Here is a 24777-nt window from a genome sequence, read left to right on the forward strand (position 1 = left end):
TCTCTTCTAGTTTTCATTTTTGTGGGTAACAAAGCTAGAAGGGGAGCTGAATTCTGATATACTGTATTGATTCATAAGGATCAATGTTCAAGCCTTCCTTCAAGGGAGAAACTTCCCACCTTCAAGGGAGAAACTTTTGATCAGTGAATCAGGGCTGCAGGTGTCTCTATTTCTCCCTCTCTATCGCCCATTTCCATCTTCCCATTTCATCTTCTCTTTGTTTCTATGCAACAAATGGATAAATAAATATTTAAGAAAGAAAAGTTAGAAGGGACTTTGTAGATTTTAGTCACCATTAACAACTCTGCAGTTAACCTGACTAAGCAAATTACTAGTCTGCTCAGATGTAATTTTCTTCATTCCTATATCTTATTGCTTAACTCAAATAACCACTGGTCTATTTGACTTAATTAGGTAATGGGGTTCAGTTGCACAGGGGAGTTGATTCCTTGTCTTATAGTGTTTATAGAGCAGAAAAGGATAATTATGAATCTAGGGTTAAGGTTTAAAATGACCATCTACAGAAGAAATGTTTGAAGGACTTACTACTCCTCTTAAGAATATTTAATTCTGTACAATGATATATACTTAGCATTCGGAGAGAGAAAATGGTCAAAAGCAGAAATGGAGAGGAGAATGATTCTTCTAAGGAGTTCCAGTTCTAGATGGCATGGATTATAGCTGTCTATTCAATTAAATTTTTAGTTCAAGAGAGCATAAATGTCACTGGAAGAACAGATAAAAAATCATAAGTTTTCTTTTCAAAATTTAAAATGAAAAATATTTAATGCAATACTTTATGCACTGATTTTTGAGAGTCTTGTGAACATTTATTTATATGTAGAGACCTGTCTTTGAATTTTCATTGTTTATAAAGACACTGATAGACTGTTCCTGATTAAAAATTGCAAAGCAGTTTCAGTATTTGTTGCAGCCATATTGTTATTTAAGCCATTGAAGGTTTTATTTTTACAGAATTTCTGGCAGTGTTCCATGATCACAATCTAATGATCACAGTCATTTTGCATTGCCTATTATTTGTTTGCATTTACCTGACACAACTGTCACCAAAATAGTCTAATATCTTAGTCTACTTAGCCAGCTTTCTCATTTTTTCATTTGTAATAATCAACTAACAGACAGATCTCCATTCATTTGATAATAAAACCTACCTTTTTATTAATATGGTCTGTGATTCATGTAGCATAAATTCATTATGGCTATAAAATGATTTCTGGAGGCCATGCAATTTTAAATTTATTTTAAGATAGAAATACTTCAGAAACAGGTCACCTGATTATAGCTTGACTTTTGTTTTTAGTAAATGAACAATTTTGTTTTTATATTTTTCATCAATAAATGAAGTAGAGTATTTGGTTTTAGTGGCATGTAATGGAGTGTTTTCTATGGTTTTTATAACATACATATATATATATATATTTAACAGTGGAATTTTTAAAAATTTCTTTATTGGGAAATTAATGTTTTACAATACAATAGTTTGTAAATACAATAGTTTGTACATGCATAATATTTCCCAGTTTTCCATATAAAAATACAACCCCACTAGCCTCTGTCATCCTTCTTGGATCTGTATTTTCCCCACCCACCTACCCCAGAATCTTTGACTTTGGTGCACTATGCCAATTCCAGTTCAGGTTCTGCTTGTGTTTTCTTTTCTGATCTTGTTTTTCAACTTCTGCCTGAGAGTGAGATCATCCCAAATTCATCCTTAGTTTCTGACTTATTTCACTTAACATGAGTTATTCAAGGTCCATCCAAGATCAGCTGAAAACTGTGAAGTCACCATTTTTAATAGCTGAGTAGGATTCCATTGTGTATATGTATATATATATATATATATATACATACATACCACAATTTGCTCAGCCACTCATCTGTTGTTGGACATGTGGGGTTGCTTCCAGGTTTTGGCTATTACAAATTATGCTTCCAAGAGCATATGTGTACACAGATCTTTTTGGATGGGTGTGTTGAGTTCCTTAGGATATATCCCCAGGAGAGGAATTGCAGGATCATAGGGTAGGTCCATTTCTAGCCTTCTGAGAGTTCCCCAGACTGTTCTCCACAGAGGTTGGACCAATTGACATTCCAACCAGTAGTGTAGGAGGGTTCCTTTGATGCCACAATCTCTCCAGCATTTGCTGCTGTTACCTTTTCTGATGTATGACATTCTCACAGAAGTGAAGTGGTATCTCATTATTGTCTTTATTTGCATTTCTCTGACAATAAAAGACTTGGAAAATTTTTTTATGTGTTTCTAATCCTTTTGGATCTCTTCTCTGGTGAATATTCTGTCCATGTTCTCCCCCCATTTCTTGATGGGGTTATTTGTTGTCTTGTTGTTGAGGTTTGCAAGTTCTATATATTTTGGTTATTAAACTCTTGTCTGATGGATCTCCTCCCATTCTGTGAGGGGTCACTTGGCTTGGGTAGTAGTTTCTTAAGCTGTGCAGAAGCTTTTTAATTTTATGTAGTCCCATAGGTTTATGCTTGCCTTAGTCTTCTTTGTAATTGGATTCATTTCATTGAAGAGGTCTTTAAAATTTATGTGGAAAAGAGTTCTGCCAATATTTTCCTCTAAATATCTGATAGTTTCTGGTCTAACATCCAAATCCTTGATCCCCTTGGAATTTACTTTTGTGTTTGGTGAAATATAGTGTTTCTGTTTCATTCTTCTGCATGTTTCAACACATTTTTTCCAACACCATTTGTTGAAGAGACTCTGCTTCCCCCATTTAATAGTCTGGGCCCCTTTGTCAAAGATTAGTTGTCCATAGGTGTGGGGCCTCATTTCTGGGCTCTCAATTCTATTCTACTGCTCAGTGTGTCTATTCATGTTTCAGTACCAAGCAGTTTTTATGACAATGGCCCTATAATACAGTTTGAGATCTGGGAGTGATGCCTCCGGTTCTGTTCTATTTTTCTCAAGATTATTTTGGCAATTATAAGTCTTTTCTGGTTCCAGATAAACATTTGTTGCATTTGTTCTATTCTCCTACAAAATGTGCTTGGGATGTTGATGGGGATAACATTAAATTTGTAGATGGCTCTGGGTAGTATATTCATTTTGATGATGTTAATTCTTCCAAGCCATGAACATGGAATATCTTTCCACTTCTTTGTGTCTTTTTCAATTTCCTTGAGTAATGACTCATAATTTTCAGTATACAAGTCTTTCATTTCTTTTTTTAATGTTTATCACTTTTTATTTTTTTTAAATTTTTCTTTTTTTTTAAGAAAGGAGACATTAATGAAACCATAGGGTAAGAAAGGTACAGTTCCACACAATTCCCACCACCCAATATCCATATCCCATCCCCTCCTCTGATAGATTTCCCATTCTCTATCCCTTTGGGAGTATGGACCCAGGGTCATTGTGGGTTGCAGAAGGTGGAAGGTCTGGCTTCTGTAATTGCTTCCCCGTCAATCCATACTCCCAGTCTGCCTCTCTCTTTCCCTATTAGGGTGGGTCTCTTGGGAAGTGGAGCTCCAGTACACATTGGTGGGGTTGTCTGTCCAAGGAAGTCTGGTTGGCATCTTGCTGGGATCCAGAACCAGGTGGCTGAAAAGAGAGTTAACATATAAAGCCAAACAAATTGTTGAACAACCATGGACCTAAAGGCTGGAATAGTGCAGATGAAGTGTTGGGGGGTATTCCCTGTAGGATCTTGTGTACTTCTGCTTTCAGGTATAAATTTTTCTCTAGTTTATGGGCACGTGTGAACATATGCTCTATCTCAGGGGACCTGGACTATATCTAGGTTTGGAGACTTTATTTGGGAGTGGAACACCTGGAATGGAATTAGAGAATACAATGAAAGGAAAGGTTTCACCCGAGTGATGAAGCTGAAGGGTTGTCATTCCATACCTGAAGTCTCTGGACACAGTCTGAAGTGAAGCATGCTGGGTGGCACTCATTGCATTGATTGGGTTGCAATCCATGAATGCAATATTATTTGATTTGGATTGAAAGAAGCATGCAGGAAAGTGGGCCCCACCCTAAGGTTCCAGGACTGGGAGAAATATAGGCTCTATAGTGGAAATGTGAGGTTCCTGCTGTCTTAGGGTTCAAGAAGACAATGGATAGTTATTGTTATCATCACATTATTTGGTGATTGGGTTCACTTTGAAAAGTCCCTTTGTTAGGGTTTGCTGTATAATACCCAACATCTTGTATCTATCTGTGCTATCAGTTGATTCTGTTCTCCATGGCCTAGGCTTTTGAGAGAGTCAACATATCAAAGACAGCCTATGTATTAAAAAGATTTAATCTGTGTCTTAAGAAGTTCTAGACATATGATCAATTTTTCCCCTCATATTAATTAAATAGTGGTTTATATGACTACACTTTAATCTGAGTGTACATAAACACCATTCCCACCACCAAAAGATTGTGACCCATCCCAACCACCCACCCCTGCACCCAAACCTCTCTATGCCAGGAAGCCCAGTTGCCACCCTCCCCTTCACCACAGGGTTTTTACTTTGGTGCCTTGCTCTCAATTTAATCAGATCCTGCTTTTAGTTTCCCTTTCTGTTCTTCTTTCTCAACTTCTGTTAATGAGTGGGAACATCCCATACTCATCTTTATCTTTCTGGCTTAGCTGACTTAACATAATTCCTTCTAGCACTGTCCAAGATGGGTCAGAGAAAGTGGGTTCATTGTTCTTAAGCTGCATAGTATTCCATTGTGCATATGTACCACAGCTTTCTCAGCCACTCATCTGTTGTTGGGCACTTTGGTTCCTTCCAGGTTTTAGCTATTATGAATTGTGCTGCTATGAACACAGATGCACACATATCTTTTTGGTTGGGTGTTATGTAATCCTTGGGGTATATCCCCAGGAGAGGAATTACTGGGTCGTATAGAAGGTCCATGTCTAACCTTGTGAGAGTTCTCCAGACTTCTCTCCAGAGAGGCTGGACCAATTTATATTCCCACCAGCAATGCAAAAGTGTTCCTCTGTCCTCACAGCCTCTCCAACATTTGTTGCTGCTGTCCTTTTTGATGTATGCCATTCTCACAGGAGTGAGGTATATCTCAGTGTTGTCTTTATATTCATTTGCTGACAGTGACCTGGAGTAATTTTTCATATGTTTGTTAGCCTTTTGGATCTCATCTGAAGTGAATGTCTTGTTCATATCCTCTGCCCATTTTTGCATGGGGTCATTTGCTTTTTTGGTGCTAAGTTTGCTGAGTTCTTTGTATATTTTGGTGATTAGTCTCTTGTCTGATGTATGCCATGTGAAGATCTCCCATTGTGTGAGTGGTCTCTTTGTTTGTGTGATAGTTTCTTTGGCTGTGCAGAGGCTTTTCACTTTGATGTAGTCCCATTGGTTTGTTTCTGCTTTAGTCTTCCTTGCAATTGGGTTTGATTCATCAATGATGTCCTTGAGGTTTAGGTGGGAAAGTATTCCACCAATGTTTTCCTCTACGTATTTGATGGTTTCTGGTCTGACATCCAGGTCCTTGATCCATTTGGAGTTGATTTTTGTTTCAGGTGAGATAAAGTGGTTCAATTTCATTCTTCTGCATGTTACAACCCAGTTTTCCCAGCACCATTTATTAAAGAGAGCCTCCTTCTTCCATTTAATACTTTGGATCTCCTTATCAAAGTTTATATGTCCATAGGTGTTGGGGTTTAGATCTGGGCTTTCAATTCTGTTCCACTGGTCTGTGTGCCTATTTTTGTTCCAGTATCAGGCTGTGTTGATGATGATGGCCATATAATATAGTTTGAGATCTGGGAGTGTGATGCCTCTATTTCTGTTTGTTTTCCTCAAGATGGTTTTGGCAATTCTAGGTGTTTTCTGATTCCAGATAAATGATTGTAGTTTTTGTTCTATTTTCTTAAAGAAGCTTGGTGGAACTTTGATGGGTATTGCATTAAATTTGTATATTGCTCTGGGGAGAATATTCATTTTGATGATATTTATTCTTCTAATCCATGAGCATGGGATGTCATTCCATTTCTTGGTATCATTTTCTATTTCCTTATATAGTGACTCATAGTTTTCAGTATACAGGTCTTTCACTTCTTTGGTCAGCTTTACTCCTAGGTATTTTATTGATTTTTGGTACAATAGTGAATGGGAGTGATTTCTGGATGTTTTCTTCTTCAATTTTAGTGTTTGCATAGAGAAATGCCACTGATTTTTACACATTGATTTTGTAGCCGGACACCTTGCTATATTGCCTAATAACTTCCAGTAGTTTTCTGCTGGATTCTATAGGTTTTTCTATGTATACTATCATATCATCTGCAAATAGTGAGAGCTTGACTTCTTCCCTTCCAATCTGTATTTTTGATTTCTTTCTCTTTCCTGGTTGCTATGGCAAGAACTTCCAATACTATGTTGAAGAGTAATGTTGATAGTGGACAGCCCTGTCTAGTATCTGATCTGAGGGGAAACACTTTCACCCTCTGTCCATTGAGTATGATGTTGGCTGTAGGTTTGCTACATATGGATTGCACTATCTTTAAGAATTTCCTGTCTATTCCTACTTTTTGTAGAGTTTTGAGCATGTATGGGTGTTGGATTTTGTTAAAGGCTTTCTCTGCATCTATTGAGATAATCATGTGGTTTTTGGCTTTGCTTTTATTGATGTGGTGAATGACATTGATTGACTTACCTATGTTAAACTGACCTTGTATTCCTGGGATAAATCCTACTTGGTCGTGATGAACAAGATCTTGTTTAATATTTTGGCATCTATGTTAATCAGACATATTGGTCTGTAGATTTCCTTTTTTGTTGTGTCTCTGTCTTATTTTGGTATCAGGATGATGTTGCCTTCATAGAAGATGGAAGGGAGTGTTCCTGTTTCTTATATCTTGTGGAAAAGCTTTAGAAGTATGGGTATTAACTGTTTCCTAAAGGTTTTGTAGAATTTGTTTGTGAAGCCATCTAGTCCAGGACTTTTGTTGTTGGGGACATTCTTAATAGCAATTTCAATTTCTTTGTCTGTTATTGGTGCATTTAGGTTTTGTAGTTCTTCTTGGTTCAGTTTTGGAAGGGCATATGCTTCTAGGAATTCTTCCATTTCTTCCAGATTTTCTCCCTTGGTGGTGTATAGTTCTTCATAGAAGTTTCACATGATTTTCTGGATTTCTGTAGTGTCAGTTGTGATATCTCCTCTATCGTTTACAATTCTATTAATTTGAGTCATTTTCCTTTTTTGTTTAGTGAGTCTGGCTAGGGGTTTGTCAATCTTGTTTAATTTTTCAAAGAACCAACATTTGGCTTCGTTGATCTTTTGTATGGTTCTCTTATTTTCAATGTTGTTTATTTCTGCTCTTATTTTTAGTGATTTCTGTCCTTCTTGTTGCCTTAGGGTTCCTTTGTTCCTCTTCCTCTAAGTCCTTAAGGTGTGCAGTAAGGTCGTTTACTTGGGCTTTTTCTTGTTGTTTAATATGTAATTGTATGGTATGAGTTTCCCTCTCAATACTGCTTTAGCTGTTTCCCAAATATTTTGGTAGCTTGTGTCTTCATTTTCATTTATTTCCAGGAACATTTGAATTTCTTGCTTGAGTGTCTCTCTGTCCCAGTGGTTCTTAAGGAGTATGTTGTTTAGTTTCCAAATTCTGTGTCTTTTAATAATTTTCTGTTTGTTGTTAAATGTTAGCTTTACTCCACTGTGGTCTGAGAAGATACTTGATATGATTTCAATGCCCTTGAATTTGTTGATGCTGTCTTTGTGGCCTAAAATGTGGTCTATCCTTAGTATATTTTGTGTGGATTTTAAAAGAATGTGTATTTCAATTTTGGGGGGTGAAGAACTGTGAAAATGTCCAAGAGGTCTAGTTTGTTCATCTCTTTATTTAATTCTCTTGTTTCTTTGTTGATTCTCTACTTTGTTGATCTAAGTGTGAGAGTGGTGTGTTAAAGTCTCCCACTATTATTGTATTACTATTGATGTATTTTTAAAGTTCTTTGAGTAGGTACTTGATGTATTTGGATGGTCCCTCATTGGGTGCATGAACATTAATAACTATTAAGTCTTCTTGGCTGATTGATCCTCTAATCATTATGTAATGACCTTGCCTATCTTTTATTACTTTATTTAATTTAACATCTGTTGTGTCAGAGATGAGAATGGCTGTTCCTGCCCTTTTGTGTGGTTCATTAGCCTGTTGATAGTTTTCTATTCTTTTACTTTAAGTCTGTGTTTATCTTGTTGGGTCAAGTGGGAGTCTTGCAAGCAGCATATGGTTGGGTTATGTTTTCTAATCCATACTCCCACTCTGTGCCTTTTTATGGGTTAGTTTAAGCAATTGACATTTATTGATATTATGGATTTAATGTATTGTAGTGCCATTGTTCAACAAGTTTTTATTTGTTCTGATATGTTGCAAGTATTATCTTTATGTTCTTATTTGTAAGAGCTCTTTTAGAACCTCTTTCAGGACTGGTTTGGTGATGGTTGCTTCCTTTAACTGTTGTTTGTCTAAGAAGGTTTTGATCCCTCCATCCAATTTGAATGAAAGTCTAGCAGGATATATTATCCTTGGTTGAAACCCTTTTTCATTCAGGGCTCGATAGATATATTGCCATTCTCTTTTGGCTTTTAGAGTTTGAGTGCAGAAATCTGCTGATAGTCTTATGGGTTTTCCCATGTATATGATTTTTTGTTTTTCTCTTGCAGCCTTTAGGATCCTTTCTTTATCCTTACTTCTTTTCATTGTAACTATGATGTGTCTTGGTGTCTTCAGGTCTGGATTGAGTCTGTGTGGGAATCTTTGAACCTCTTGGTCTTAATGTCCTTTCTATTGTTTAGGTCTGGAAGTTTTCTTCTATAATTTCCTCTAAAATGTTTGCTTCCCCTTCCTCTCTTTCTTCCTCTGGCATGCCAATTATATGAATGTTACTTCTTTAGAGATCATCCCATATGTCTCTGCTGTTGTCAGAGATGAGAATGGCTGTTCCTGCCCTTTTTTTGTGGTTCATTAGCCTGTTGATAGTTTTCCATCCTTTCACTTTAAGTCTGTGTTTATCTTGTTGGGTCAAGTGGGAGTCTTGCAAGCAGCATACGGTTGGGTTATCTTTTCTAATCCATCCTCCCCTTCAGTGCCTTTTTATGAGTTAGTTTAAGCCATTGACATTTATTGATATTATGGATTTAATGTATTGTAGTGCCATTGTTCAACAAGTTTTTATTTGTTCTGTCTCTCAATCTCATTTTGAGCTCTTTCACCTCTTTCTTAGTTTTCTGTAGCTCATCCTCTGTCTGGTTAATTCTGTTTTCTGCTTCTGCTAGTCTGCTTTCCCTTCCCTCAGCTGTTTTCTTCATTACAGCTGTTTCAGCTTTCAGTTCTCTAATTGCCTCAAGGTAGCTAGGATTTTCCTTGAGGGTCTCATCTGTTGTTTCCCTAATACTGCTAGCCCTTTCCTCCAAAGTTGTTTTCATTTCTGTGATTAATAAATTTATTACTGCTTTTATAATTTTATTATCTATGGTTACTTCTGGCTGATTTGTAGTTTCTTCTGGGCTCTTGTCTTCATTCACTGTAGTAGCAGTTTTATTTGTTTTTTATCTACCCATTTTTTAATGTGTTTTTTATTTTTATGTTCTGTTGTTCTTCAGTTGTTGTGTTTTGTGTACAAGCCTCGCTATACTAAATACCTTTATTACAAATGCAGTCACCACCCTTGGAAATTACAATAATAACTAAAACAATGACTAATAGAGTTTACCAATACCAGTTAGCCCCATAATGTCTCCAGTTCAAGAAAAATAGCAACCAAATCCAAATGTAAAAGAAAGAGAAAGGAAAAAAGGGATAGCAGGAATAGACAATTATGCAAATCTACTGTCCAGTGTAAATGCTAGGGGTAGCAAGAGGAGCAAGGGAATTAGAGCAGAGGCACACTCAAAGAGAGTCCACTCTGAGTTGGATTTATTCCCTGAAATAGTTCACATGTGAGTATCAGTTTATTCAGAAAGCAGAGGGAGGAGGAAGGAAGAAAGGAATACAGGGGGGAAAAAGAGAGGAAAGAAAAGAAGAAAACAGTAAAAAAAAAAAAAGCAGTGAAAGGAGAAATTTTTTGTTTGTTTTTTTAATTTGCTTGGAGTCAGCAGAAGGGTGAGAGTGGATAGAGGAGGAGGTATGAAAAGTGAGACAAGTTTGTCTCACAATGATTAAGACACCTCGTCGCCTAGCAATGGAAAGTATACTAAGAATTAATTTTGTTCAACCTGGGGGGGGGCAAAGGGTTATGCATGTATATATAATACTAACAATAAAATTGAGCAGAGTGAAAATCCCAAGCAGTGGGTCTGCAGCTTGGACAGCTCCCAGTTAGCACATGCACATTGAGTCTAGACAACTGATTGAGAAAGAAAAAAACTAAACTAAACTAAACTAAACTAAACTAAACTAAACTAAACTAAACTTCCAGGAAGTCTTTCCCAGGCTGGGTGAGGCCTGCTTGATCAGCTAATTGTCACTTCAATTGGGCTTAAGTCCCTTATTCAGAGAAAAAAAAATAGCCTATGTATTTAGAAAGAATCAAAGGAATGGCAACCCTGGTGAGCCAGGAATCTTGATAAAGAAAGGAGCTCAGTGAGGAGCCTGCTAACAGCAGCTCCCTAACCCCAGGGTCTGGTTATGGGGAGAGGGAGGTGGAAAGAAATAAAAAAAAATTCCTTTCTTTTTGCTCTAATTTTTAACCCAAATAGAATTATAGTCACCTCCTTGATCTCACATTTAGAATGCCTCCTTGCTTGTCCTGCTGAAGGCCAGGATCTCTAAGGCTTTTTAACAATTGTTGTCAGAGCTCATGCAGGCAGCTGCTTTCTAGTCACCATTTTGGCAACTGGAAAGGCTTGACCTTCAAGTCTTTCACTTCTTTGGTTAGGTTTACTCCTAGATATTTTATTGTTTTTGTTTCTATAGTAAAAGGAATTGATTTTTGGATTTCAATTTCTTCTAACTTAGTGTTTGCATAGAGGAATAGCACTGACTTTTGAATATTAATTTTGTAGCCTGACAACTTACTGTATTCCCTGAAGATATCCAAAAGATAATTGCTGGATTCCTCAAGTATTTCTATGTATACTATCATGTCATCTGCAAATAGGGAGAGTTTGACCTATTCTCTTCAAATCTGTATCCCTTTAATTCCTTGATTCTGCCTGATTGCTATGGCAAGAACCTCCAACACTATGTTGAATAGTAATGGTGATAGTGGGCAGTCCTGTATAGTACCTGATCTGAGTGGAAATGCTTCCAGTTTTTCACCATTGAGTATGATGTTGGCTGTAGGTTTGCTATATATAGACTCCACTATCTTGAGGAATTTTCCATCTATTCCCATTTTTTGTAGTGTTTTGATCATAAAAGGATGTTGCATTTTGTCAAAGGCTTTCTGTGCATCTATTGATTTGACCATGTAGTTTTGGTCTTGCTTTTGTTGATCACATTGATTGATTTACATATATTAAACCAACCATGCATGCCTAGGATAAACCCCACTTGGTCATGATGAACAATCTTTTTAATATAATGCTGTATCTGGTTGGATAGAATTTTGTTCAATATTTCACATCTATGTTCATCAGAGATATTGGTCTGTAGTTTTCTTTTTTGTTTGTGTCCCTGTCTGGTTTTGGTATCAGAGTGATGTTGGCTTCATAGAAGCTGGAAGGGAGTATTCCAGTGTCTTCAATCTTCTGGAAGACTTTTAAAAGTAGAGGTATTAATTCTTCTTTGAAGGTTTTGTAGAATTCATTTGTAAAACTATCTTGTCCATGACTTTTATTTTTGGAAGATTTTTGATAACTGTCTCAATTTCATTAGCTGTGACGGGCCTGTTCATGTTATCTACATCCTCTTTACTTAGTTTTGGAAGTTGGTAGGTATCTAGGAAATCTTCCATTTTTTCCAGGTTCTCCAGCTTGGTGGCATATAGTTGTTCATAGAAGCCTCACATGATATGTTGAATTTCTGCAGTGTCCGCTGTGATATCTCCTCCTTCATTTAGTATCTGATTTACTTGGGTCTTCTCCCTTTTTTGTTTTGTGAGTCTGGCTAAAGGTTTGTCGATTTTGTTCACTCTTTCAAAGAACCAACATTTACTTTTGTTGATCTTTTGTATGTTTTTCTTATTTTCAGTGTTATTGATTTCTGCCCTAACTTTAGTTCTTTCTATCCTTCTGGATGCTTTAGGGTACCTTTGTTCTTCTTCTTCTAGGTCTTTAACACGTGCAATCAGGCTGTTTATTTGTGCTTTTTCTTGTTTCCTAATGTGTGCTTCTATGGCTATGGAGTTCCCTCTCAGTACCGTCTTAGCTGTGTCCCAAATATTTTGATAGCTTGTGTCTTCATTTTCATTGAACTCTAGAAACATTTTGATTTCTTCCTTTATTTCCTCTTTGACCCAGAGGTTGTTAAGAAGTGTACTGTTGAGTTTCCACATTTTGGGACTATTCCTAATATTTTGTTGATTGTTAAGTGTTACTTTAATTCCATTGTGGTCTGAGAAGATGCTTGGGATGATTTCAAGGCTCTTGAATTTGCTGATGCTGTCTTTATGGCCTAACATATGGTCTATCTTTAAGAATTACCCATGCAGACTTGATTAAAATGTGTATTCCAGTTTCTTGGGAGGAATGACTCTGAAAATGTCCAATAGTTCTAGTTTGTCTATCTCTTCATTTATCTCCCTTATGTCTTTATTGATTTTCTGCCTGGATGATCTATCAAGTTGAGAGAGTGGGGTGTTGAGTTCCCCTACTATGACTGTGTTGCTGTTAATATATTGCTGTAGCTCTTTCAGTAGGTGTTTGATGTATTTATATGGACCCTCATTGGCTGCATAGATGTTAATAATTGTTAAGTCCTCTTGACTGACTGATTCTCTGAGCATGAAGTAGTGTCCATTCCTATCTTTTTTAGTCTTATCTATTTTAAAGTCTAACGTGTCAGATATGAGAATAGCTGTTCCTGCACTTTTTTGTGGGACACTGGCTTGTATGATAGTTTTCCATCCTTTCACTTTAAGTCTGTGTTTGTCTTGTCGAGTTAGGTGGGTTTCCTGTAGACAGCATATTGTTGGGTTGTATTTTCTGATCCATTTTCCTACTCTGTGTCTTTTAATAGGTGAATTCTGTCCATTGAAATTTATTGATATCAAATATTGAAGATATTTTATCACTATTTTTGCAGAGTTTTAGAGTATTCTGATATATAGCCTATTTATGGTGCTCTGACTTTTTATAGGAGACCTTTCAGTACTTCTTTCAGGGCAGGCTTGGTGATTCCTTCAACTGTTGCTTGTCTGAGAAGGTTTTTATGCCTCTATCTAGTCTGAATGACAGTCTAGCAGGAAACAGTATTCTTGGTTGAAAGTGTTTCTCACTGAGTCCTTGATAGATAACTTGCCATTATCTTCTGGCCTGTAGTGTTTGTGTAAAGTCTGCTGCTGATTCTATGGGTTTTCCTCTGTAGGTGACTCTTTGTTTTTCTCTTGCAGCTTTCAGGATCCTTTCTTTATTTTATTCCTTTACATTCTAAATATGATGTGTCTTGGTGTCTTTAAGTCTAGGTTAATTCTGTTTGGGACCCTCTGGGCTTCTTAAATCTTTATGTCTTTGATGTTGTCTACATTAGAGAAGTTTTCAGCCATTATGGCCTGAAGAATGCTTTCTTCCTCTCCCTCTCTTTCTTCCTCTGGTAAGCCAATAATGCATATATTATTTCTTTTGTAGTCATCCCATAGGACTCTGTTGTTGTTTTCAGTGTGTCTTAATCTCTTTTTGATATCTCTTACTTCTTTTTTAGTTGTCTCTAATTCATCCTCGATCTTGCTAATTCTTCAGCCTCACTGATTCTATTCTCTCTCTCCTCTGTTGTTTTCTGGAGTTCATCTATTTTGTTACCCTGTTCTGATACTGTTTTAGCTTGTTCAGCTAGTTGTATTCTTAGCTCAGCTATTTCAGCTTTCAGCTCTCTAATACCTTGAGATAATTAGTGTTTTATTTCTTAGTCTCATTTGTTGTTCCTGTATTTCTGATTATAATTCTTTCAAACTCTTTACTCACTCCTGTGATTATTTCCTTAGCTAGTGTTTGGATGTTGACCACATTATTTTGTGCTTCACCCATTGAGGGGCTTCTAGCTGGAGTATTGTCCTGGTTGATTTCTCCAATATTTCTTCTTGTTGGTTTAACCATTTTATATATTATGTTATGAGTTCCCTCTCTCAGTGATTTTCAAATTACTGATCACTCTAGCTTGGATTGACTTGTGTCTAAGTAAGGCAATTAAAGGGTTCACTGTTGTGGAAGTTGACAGTTGCTTCAATAGTATTTTAATCCCTGATTTGGAGCTCAGTGGCTTAAAAACCACTTTTGTGCTTTTTCTTCCCTATAGGCTATGGGAGCCTGAAGGCTTTTAAACTATAAGTAGGCTTCTTAGCTTAGTCGCTAACTCTTGACCAAGAGATAAAACAGAGATAATCTAGTGGTTATTCAAAGAGACTTTCACAACCCCACTGCTATGCCACAGATGCATAGGTCTTCTCCTGAGTTTCCTGTTTAGATCTCTGTCCCCTGGTGTCCCTCCTTGCCTCTGCTCCATATTCTGAGGGCAGTAGCAATGGAAACTCATGTTTTCACTTGGTGAGTCTCAGGGGAGTCCTCTCATCCCTTCAGCTGTCCCCTTGTTGGTGGAACAGCCTGGAGGTGGTGACTTCTGGACTGTTACCAGCCACTTACTCTCTCCCTAGGCTCCTTTCTGTCCACCAGCCACACGTGTTTGCACTCACCGGTGATTTGGTGGGTTCCTGAAGTCGTTCTGGTCCTGTCTTGTTTTGGTCCCAGGTGGTCTCCTTTGGTATTCCTAGTTGATCTGGGAGAGGAGAGAAAAAGATCTGCTGCTGCTTGTAGCCCTGCCTCCAGAAGTCTTCCAAACATACATTTTTAGTAACATTTTTTTAAGAATAGACTTTTTTTCTTTAAAATATTTTAAAAATATATTTTATTTATTTATTCATTCCCTTTTGTTGCCCTTGTTGTTTTATTGTTGTTATTGTTGGATAGGACAGAAAGAAATGGAGAAAGGAGGGGAAGACAGAGAGTGGGAGAGAAAAAATAGATACCTGCAGACTTGCTTCACCACTTGTGAAGCAACTCCCCTGCAGGTGGGGAGCAGGGGCTCGAACCGGGATCCTTATACAGGTCCTTGAGCTTGGTGCCACGTGTGTTTAACCTGCTGCGCTACTGCCAGACTCCCTTTAGTAACATTTTAATTATGTATTTTTAACTCTTAATTTTTCTAATTAAACTTCACGGTTGCTATAAAAACTGTTATAGTTATTTGGAAAGATTCTGAAGAGATTCAGTGACTATGGCTTTATAGTTTCTGCATGTGATAATGGTTTTTCCATAAGATGAGGCTAAATTCAGTGGCTATGCAATTTTCATGACCTTTTTCAGATACTGACTATAACTTCTACTGTTTTTTTTCTTTCATTTCTTGGATATAATATTTCTTTTGAATGTTGTGAACTTTAAAAAAATGTCACTAAAATGTTAACATTTTTTTCTTCACACATTTGTGGGTTTTGACTATACTTGTATGGGTGCTAACATTCTATTGCAAATATCTTTAACAAACTCTATAACTCCTCAACTTCTAGGTAGTCCTATTTCACACTTGAATGTATGATTTATGACTTTGAATAATTTATGGTAGGACCTCTGAAAAAACATGGAAAAAGATCATCAGTTTCCTTTTTAAAAATTATTTTCAGTGCTTATTGTATATCCTCACATGCTTACTGTGTTGGCCATATACTTCCTGGATAATTTGCTAAGCTTTAGAAGGGTGTGAATAATATTGTTACAAATGTAGTGAACAAACTTACAATAGGCAAATGTGATAGACCTATCCAGCTAAAAATAAAAATGTTGGCATAGAAATATAAACACATTTTAAATCACCAAGAAGAATTTATAAAACTACCAGTAAATATTATGAATTGCTAACAAATAAAGTTGGCAATGCCAACTTTAAAGAGTGTGAAAAAATTCTTTGAAATAATTCAGCTTTCTATTTACCACCAGTACTACAAAGTGGTACCCTGCTAGTGTCAGAAATCACTGGGATAGCTGAACAGAAAGAGGGGCATTGCTGTCTGGAAAACAACCACCTGGAAGCACACCTGGTTGAGTACACAAAAACCTGGGGTCAAGACTCAGGTCCCCACCTGAAGGGAGGACACTTCATGAGTAGTAAAGAAGGTCTGCTGATGTCTATCTTTCTCTCCTTACCTCTCTCTTCTCTCAGTTTCTCTCTACCCTATCAAGAAAAAAGAAGGGAATAAAGGAAAAGAAAAAAGTAAACATCATGGAAAGAATGTCTGGTCAGCACAGAGTGTAGAGCAAGTTTCAGAAAGAAGTGTGAGTCTGGTATTATACTGAATACAGTTAGACTTAATAGTCTATATGCTCAGGAGTTCTTAAGGGAAAATCACACATATTTTTTAATGTTGAATACAGACTTTTATTTATAATTGAGAGCTAATCAAATCAGACTATATAAAATTGAGTCCTCCAAGGCTGGAATTTCTGTTTAGGAAGATAGTTAAGTTCTTATTAGATGGCAATCACTACTTTTTTTTTTTTAACTTTTTAATATTTATTTATTTTCCCTTTTTTGCTCTTGTTGCCTTTTTGTTGTTGTTATTGTTGTAGTTATTATTGTTGTTATTGATGCCGTCGTTGTTGGATAGAACAGAGAGAAATGGAAAGAGGAGGGGAAGACAGAGAGGGAGAGAGAAAGACACCTGCAGACCTGCTTCACTGCCTGTGAAGTGACGCCCCTGCAGGTGGGGAGCCCGGGGCGGCAATCACTACTCTTTATGTATTCAGTAGAGTACAGTTAATCAATACCTCAGACAGCTCCTTCTGGAATAAAATTTTCTCTTTTCCCCCAGCCAGTCCCAGTGGGCTCACCTTTGCTAGCTCTGGGATCAGGACAGGAGATAAGACAAGTTGGGTGTTTCGTCACAGGCAAAAAATCATACATAGTTAGTTATGAGGTTGACAGGTAGGTGTGAGTAGCTGAAGATCAGTCAGTAGAGAACCTTCCTCGGAACAGAATTTTCTAGTCTGGGAACAAAGAGCAAGTTGGCTATAGACTGAAGAGGCCTTCCCTGTGTAGTCTCCACAAATCAGCCTATTAACCTAGTTATGGACTCTTTAACAACACAAAAATACCTGTAAGGTGTACCTTGGTCCTAAAGCCCAAAAGAATATGACAAGAACTGGTTCTCATATGTCACAAGGCATAAGTCTCTGCTAGTGTATATTTTTCCTACCTCCTTAATTTAATTTAACTCTTGTCTGTCGAAATTGTGACAAAAAGGAAAGAGAGCAGAGTTATACAAAATTATGGTTATTTGGTCTCACAAATTGCAGAGACAAAATAGGCATATAATGTATGCTCAGTACTGTTTATCATTAGGGAAATGCAGATTATAATAGTGATATGGTTTCACTAAAAACCTACTAAAATGACTAAAATTAAAACAAAAAAACTAGCAATCCAAATTATTGGTGAGAAAGCTTAGCGACTTAGAAAAAGAAAGGAGAAAGAAGAAGGAGGAGGAAGGGGAAGAGGAGGAGGAGTGGCAGGATAGGAAGGATAATTCATTTCTGGTAGAGATGAAAAATGGTTCACTTGTGGTTTGGTAGTGTTCTCTGAACATATATACTTATAACCACTACCTTTATTATGATACTAGAAGTCTTAGTCAAAAAAGACTTAAATAAAGGGGAAGAGGATAATTAGAAATATAAATACTAGAGAGAGAAATACAATTAAATTTTTTCATAAACACATAGAATATATTTTAAGTCTAAATTATTTACAGAAAATCTAGACAAATAAATAAAATAAACATAGTCAATAAACAAAATATACTATATTATAGATACAGGCAATAGATGGTTAGACAGAAAAATGTTAGAAATAATATTTCAGGGAAATAAAAAAAATACATAAAACAGCCAAAAATTAGTATACTAAAATATGGGCAAGAATTCTTAATTAATAAGCTATATGTTTATTGAAAAAATATGAGAGGTCTGATACATTCATAAACTGGTAGTTCCAAGATTTTAACTTTTACAGTTGTCTTAGGCATACCCATTTTATATACAGATTTGGACTCAGTATAAGCTTGTGGCACCTTAGATTCAACCTTTTCATCTTCATATCTTTACTTTCACTCTGTACTCTAAGTAATCAACTGCTGGTGTGAGAATAAGTGAACAGGGACTGCTACATCTTCTTGTATCCTTGGTAGGATTAAGTTGAGAACAAATTAGAAAAATTTTTCAGGAGATGCTCCCTGTTTATCAAAGAATTTCTTCTTTACAATTTAATCTCATCTGGCAGGACATTATTATTTTTATCATACTTATTTAAAATATGTACACAATATTATTTCATTTACAACAAAGTTTTATTTCATTTCATAAGCTAAGAGACAGAGCACTGCTCTGGCACCTGCAGTATTGATCAAACTTAGGACCTATGATTGCAATTAAAACATTTTTTTATATTTCTTATATATTTATTAAAAATTTTAATATTGCATTTATTTACTGGACAGAGATATAAATCAAGAGAAGGAGAAGAGAAAAAGAAAGAGGAGAAAGAGAAAGGAAATGGGAAGGGGGAAGGGAAAGGGAAAGAGAAAGGCAAAGAGAGAGAAGGGCAAAGAGAAAGAGATAGAGATAAAGAGAAAGAGAAAGAAGGGCATCTGTAGTATTCTTTTACTACTCCTGAAAGCTCCCCTCTGCTGGTAGGGACCAGGGGCTTGAATTTGGTCTGTGTATGATAATATGTGCACTCATTCAGGTATGCCACTGTCTGGCTTAGTCTAGAAGATTTTATGGGAAAATGTTTTAAAGTCTTTCAATTTTCTTACAGTTTTCGTGGAATAAGTCATCCACATCCTTTATTAGACTTACCTATTGTAATTAATTTCTTTTTTTTTATTTAAGAAAGGAGACATTAACAAAACCATAGGATAGGAGGGGTACAACTCCACACAATTCCCACTACCCGATCTCCATATCCCATCCCCTCCCCTGATAACTTTCCCATTTTCTATCCCTCTGGGAGTATGGACCCAAGGTCATTGTGGCATGCAGAAAATGGAAGGTCTGGAATATCCTTCCACTTCTTTGTGTCTTTTTCAATTTCCTTGAGTAATGACTCATAATTTTCAGTATACAAGTCTTTCACTTCTTCTTTTTTAATGTTTATCACTTTTTATTTTTTTTTAATTATTTTTTTTTAAGAAAGGAGACAAAAATGAAACCATAGGGTAAGAGAGGTACAGTTCCACACAATTCCCACCACTCAATCTCCATATCCCATGCCCTCCCCTGATAGCTTTCCCATTCTCTATCCCTCTGAGAGTATGGATCCAGGGTCATTGTGGATTGCAGAAGGTGGAAGGTCTGGCTTCTGTAATTGCTTCCCCCCTGAACATGGGCATTGACTGGTCAATCCATACTCCCAGTCTGCCTCTCTTTTTCCCTAGTAGGGTGGGTCTTTGGGAAAGCTCCAGGACACATTGCTGGGGTCGTCAGTCCAGGAAAATCTGGTCGGCATCATACTGGCATCCTGGACCTGGTAGTTGAAAAGAGAGTTAACATACAAAGCCAAACAAAATGTTGAACAATCATGGACCTAAAGGCTGTAATAGTGCAGATGAAGTGTTGGGGGTTACTCACTGCAGACTCTTGAGTACTTCTGCTTTCAGGTATATTTTTTTCCCTGGTTTATGGGCACGTGTGAACATATGCTCTGTCTCAGGGGACCTGGACTATATCTAGGTTTGGGGACTTTATTAGGGAGTGGAGCACCTGGAATGGAATTAGATAATACTATAAAAGGAAAGGTCTCACCTGAGTAATGAAGCTGAAGGGTTGTCGTTCCACACCTGAAGTCTCTGGACACAGTCTGAAGTGAAGCATACTGGGGTGGCACTTGTTGCATTGATAAGGTTGTGGTCAGGGGATGCAATATTATTTGATATGAATTGAGAGAAGCATGTAGGAAAGTGGGCCCAACCCTAGGGTTCCAGGACTGGGGGAAATATAGGCTTTATTGTGGAAATGTGAGGTTCCTGCTGTCTTAGGGTTCAAGAAGACAATGGATAGTTATTGTTATCATCACATTATTTGGTGATTGGGTTAACTTTGAAAAGTCCCTTTGTTAGGGTTTGCTGTATAATACCCAGCATCTTATATATAGCTGTGCCACCAGTTGCTTCTATTCTCCGTGGCCTAGACTTTTGAGAGAGTCAACATATCAAAGACTTAGCCTATGTATTAAGAAGACTCAGTCTGTGTTTAAAAAGTTCTAGACATATGATCAATATTTCCCCTCTCATATTAATTGAACAGTGGTTTATATGACTACACTTTAATCTGAGTGTACATAAACACCATTCCCTCCATCAAAAGACTGTGTCCTATCCCGCCCCCGCCCCCCCCTCCCCGGAAGCCGAATGTGTTACCTTATCTGCCATTATAGCCTAATCTTCACCCACTGCGAAGGATCAGATCTCCTGAATCCTTTAAATCCCATTCTTCTTTATCCTCTCCTGTAACCCAACACCTGCATATATATACCAGGGATTTATTAAAGCTTAACCCTTTTTCTTTGTTAAGTTTCTTAAATGCCACATGAGTAAGATTTTTCCTTCATTAAGGTGTCCAGGTATTTTGTCCATTTACCTAAGGTGGTCCATTTACTTTTAATTGTTTATAGTCATGAAGAGTTATATATTTGCTTTATGAGTGAGGAAGAGAGGCCAGAGCACTGACCTGGCATCTTCAGTGTTGGGGATCAGTACGCATGAAAGTCTTGCCCTCAACAGCTGAGCTATGATCTTAGCTACTTATTTTCTTATTTATGATTTTTGCAAGTCTTTTGTATGTTTTGGACTATAGTGCTTTATCAGATATGTGTTTTACAAATATTTTTCTACCAGTCCCTTGTTTGTATTTTCATTTTCTCGACATTGTCTTCCTTCCTTCCTTCCTTCCTTCCTTCCTTCCTTCCTTCCTTCCTTCCTTCCTGTCTCTCACTCGCTCTCTCTTTTTTTCCTTCCTTCCTTCCTTCCTTCCTTCCTTCCTTCCTTCCTTCCTTCCTTCCTTCCTTCCTTCCTTTCTTTCACATCCAGTGTTATCACTGGGGCTCTATGGAAGTACTATGAATCCACTGCTCTAGTGGGCATCCCCTCCCCATTTTATTAGATAGAACAGAAAGAAACTGAGAGAGGAGGGAGAGATAGGGAGTTACAGAGAAAGACACCTGCAGACTTGCTTCACCATTCAGAAAGTGTCCTCCCTGCGGATGGGGAGCCAGGGGCTTGAACCTTATACAGGTCCTTACCCTTAGTACTATGTGCACTTAACTGACTATGCTATCACCAGACTCCCAGAATCTTTTCTTTAATGAAGATCAAACTATTAACATTGCCTTTCCTATCTCACATGACACTGATGTTGTATCAAGTCATTACCAACCATAAGGCTAAGTCTTCTGAGACATTTTATAGTTTATTTTATAATTATATATATCAGCCATTTTCTTTCTGTTGTGAAAGATTTAAGCTCTGTGTTGTAAAATAAAATTAAAGTAAAGAGGAAAAATCCACAGGAGTTTTGGTTTAGTGAAAAGAAGAGGAACATTTTCTTTGCTTATGTGAAGCACAGCCTACATAGTTCATTGCTAGGCCCCAGCTCCTGCTTCCCTGAGAAGTCACCTAAGACTTGAGTCTTCCTTCTGATATAAATAATAGCAGACTATTATTTAGCATTTTCTTGCGTCTAGCACTGACCTTCAATGCAAGAGACAGGGTTTAAAATAATGTGTGTTCTTTAGGAGTCATTTTTGTATGTTAGCATGCTGGTTGTGTTTTGTTTCACTATTGAATAATCAATATGATGTCAATATATTCTATCTTCTGAGATCAGACGAGATCCGGAGTGCTAACATATTCTATCAAAATGCAAATTTATCCACTGTAGCCCAAACTTAGGCTTAGGGAAAGTGTTTAACCAGCACATTGTAATGATTGCCCTTTGGGTTACTACCAGGCCATCCCATCATGTGTAGCCCTAATCAGGGAATCCTGTCATTCCCACACAGATATGATGGGCCTAGACCTCTAACAGATCCCTCTCTCCATCATCACTGGTCATCTCCATCAAGAATGATATCATAAACTCTCTTGTGGGCCTCTATAGAATATTGACCTCAGTGTAGAACAACAGTGGTAGAAATTGCCCCACTCTCTAAAGGGAGGCTGGGTCAGCATATTCTGCTACTCAAAGAAGACAGGTCCTGAAATGGGTGAAGCCTAGAATGTTCCTAGCTATGACCATGGAATGTGACTTCAGACTGACAGGGATGCAAATATTATGCAGGCTCCTGTGCTGAATATGAATAGACATGGGCCCTAGGTCAGATTGATGGCGTTTGCAATTAATGAATGGTATTTATATACATTTTTCATTTTTGGGGGATACTTTCTGCCCTGATCCAGCTTTCTAGACATATTCCCAACTCTGATACCATCTTCACAGATAATGCTTTTAGCCTACCTGTATGTTAGCTATTGGCCTCAGGCAAAAATTAGTATAAAGTCATGGGCCCCTTGGAATATACCTAAAATCAACTTCCTAGCTCCTTCCAACAGGAAGACCCCAGATTTCATCTGCTATATTCTTACCTTTAGGTTCCTGATTACTAAAAAAGTTGTTCTGTTTTATTTTTATTTATTACTTATTTTTAAATTTTATTAGTGATTTATTATTGATTTACAAAATTATGAGATAACATGCGTATAAATCCACACCATTCTCACCACCAAAATTTTGTGTTACCATTACCTCCATTGGAAACTACACAGCAATTCTCCCAGTTACAGACATAAGTTAACTATTATTTCTACAGCTACCTATCCCTTGTTATATATATTTGGCAATTTTTTCTATGGTTCTGCTCTATTCCTTTCTTTTCTTTTTTTAAATTTAATTTATTTGTGGGTGGGGGACAGCATCCACAAATAAAGTGTTATGCAAACAAACTCTCATGCCTGAGGCTCCTAAATCCCAGGTTCAATCCCCTGCACCACCATAAACCAGAGCTGAGCAGTGCTCTGGTGTTTCTGTCTCTGTGTGCCTCTCTCTCTGCATCTCTTTAAAAAAATTAAATAAATAAAATTAAAAAATAAATTTATTTGTAAAATAAAAAAATAGAAAATATTGACAAAACCATAGAATAAGAGGGGTGGAATTTCACACATTTCCCTCTGCCAGAGTTCCATATCCTATTTCCTCCACTGGAAGCTTTCCTATTCTTTATCTCTCTGGGAGCGTGGACCCAGGGTCCTTGTGGGGTGCAGAAGGTGGGAGGTCTGGTTTCTATAATTGCTTCTCTGATGGGCATGGGCATTGACTGGAATCCCTTCTCCTTTAGAACTTTGAATATGCTACTCCACTCACTCCCTGCCTCTACAGTTTGTAAAGAGAAATCTGATGAAAGTATTATAGCTCTGCCTTTGTATGCAACTTCTTTCTTTTCCCTAGCAGCCAGTAAATTTTTTCCCTCTTTGTTGACTTTTGATAATTTTACAATAATGTGCCTTGGCATTAGTCTTTTTGTATTTATAAATCTGGGTTACCATTATGCCTCTTGAGTGAGAATGTTTTGATGGTTTCCTAAGTGAGGGAAGTTCTCAGCTAAAATTGCTCTGAAAATGGACTCTGGGCCTTTCGCCTTGTCCTCCTCTTCAGATACACCTATAACTCTTATATTTGGCCTTTTGATGGAGTCTGCAATTTCATAGAGGGTTGCTTCAGTCTTTCTAAACCAATCATCTCCCTCATCTTTGATTGAAAGAGTGGGCTGGCCCTATCTTCTAGATTGGAGATTATTCTGAATGTGTGGATCTACTTCCTAAGCCTTCTGCCTGGGCATGGATTGCAGTTAGAGTGTCTTTTTATTCCTATGAGTTCTGACTGAAGTTCTTCTTTCAGTATTTGAAGATTCTTAGTGATCTCTGTTGTAAATTGCACTCTCATGTGTTTTAATTCCATAGTAACATGCTCTTTTAATCCTTGCTTAATTTTTTTGGAGAGTCCTCATAATGAGCTCTGTGTAGTCTGTCTCTGAGAGTCTCTCTAAATCTGTAATTCCTTGGATTGCCTCTGTTTCATTTCTGTCTGGCTGATACAGCAAAGTTGGCTGTTTAGTTCTGTTTCTCTGATTGCTTTTTTTTTTTGTGCTGGTTATTGACCACAATAGCAGGTGGTGCTATTGTGATTTCTAGGTTTCTCTTGTTTGTATGATCTATGGCAGTTGGGATGAAGTGTGTATGTGTGTGTGTGTGTGGGGGTGGTGGTTGCTTTGGGCTGTCTTGTGGTCACAAAAGCCCTATTTAATGTGTTCTTGCCTTAAATTCAGAAGGCTAAGGCACCCCTGAGTCAAAGACTGAGAGGTTTTTAAGCCTGTCTCTTTTATTCCAGCACTAAGAACAATGTTACTTGCTTGCTGTGCATAAAGTAAAATCACCAAAATGGTGCAGTATACTGCCTATGCCACCCAGAGCTCTGATTTGACTTTGCTGTTCTTCAACCAGCTCCTGTGCCCCCTTTCTCTCCAACTGCAAATGAGCACCCACCTGAGGCTACAGAACTTTTATCTGTACATTATG

General features: G+C 37.3%; 1 protein-coding gene and 1 non-coding gene across 2 annotated transcripts in view; one reads left to right on the top strand and one right to left on the bottom strand.

Annotated features, from left to right (window-relative positions):
• Positions 1 to 24777, top strand: part of STPG2 (sperm tail PG-rich repeat containing 2) — a 374050-nt gene that overhangs the window by 339773 nt on the left and 9500 nt on the right. The window lies entirely within an intron of this gene.
• Positions 16918 to 17044, bottom strand: LOC132537910 (small nucleolar RNA SNORD22). The gene has a single exon (XR_009549321.1). It is a non-coding gene; the product is annotated as a small nucleolar RNA SNORD22 (small nucleolar RNA).

This window comes from Erinaceus europaeus, chromosome 3 (genome assembly GCF_950295315.1).
Source record: "Erinaceus europaeus chromosome 3, mEriEur2.1, whole genome shotgun sequence".
NCBI lineage: Eukaryota > Metazoa > Chordata > Mammalia > Eulipotyphla > Erinaceidae > Erinaceus > Erinaceus europaeus.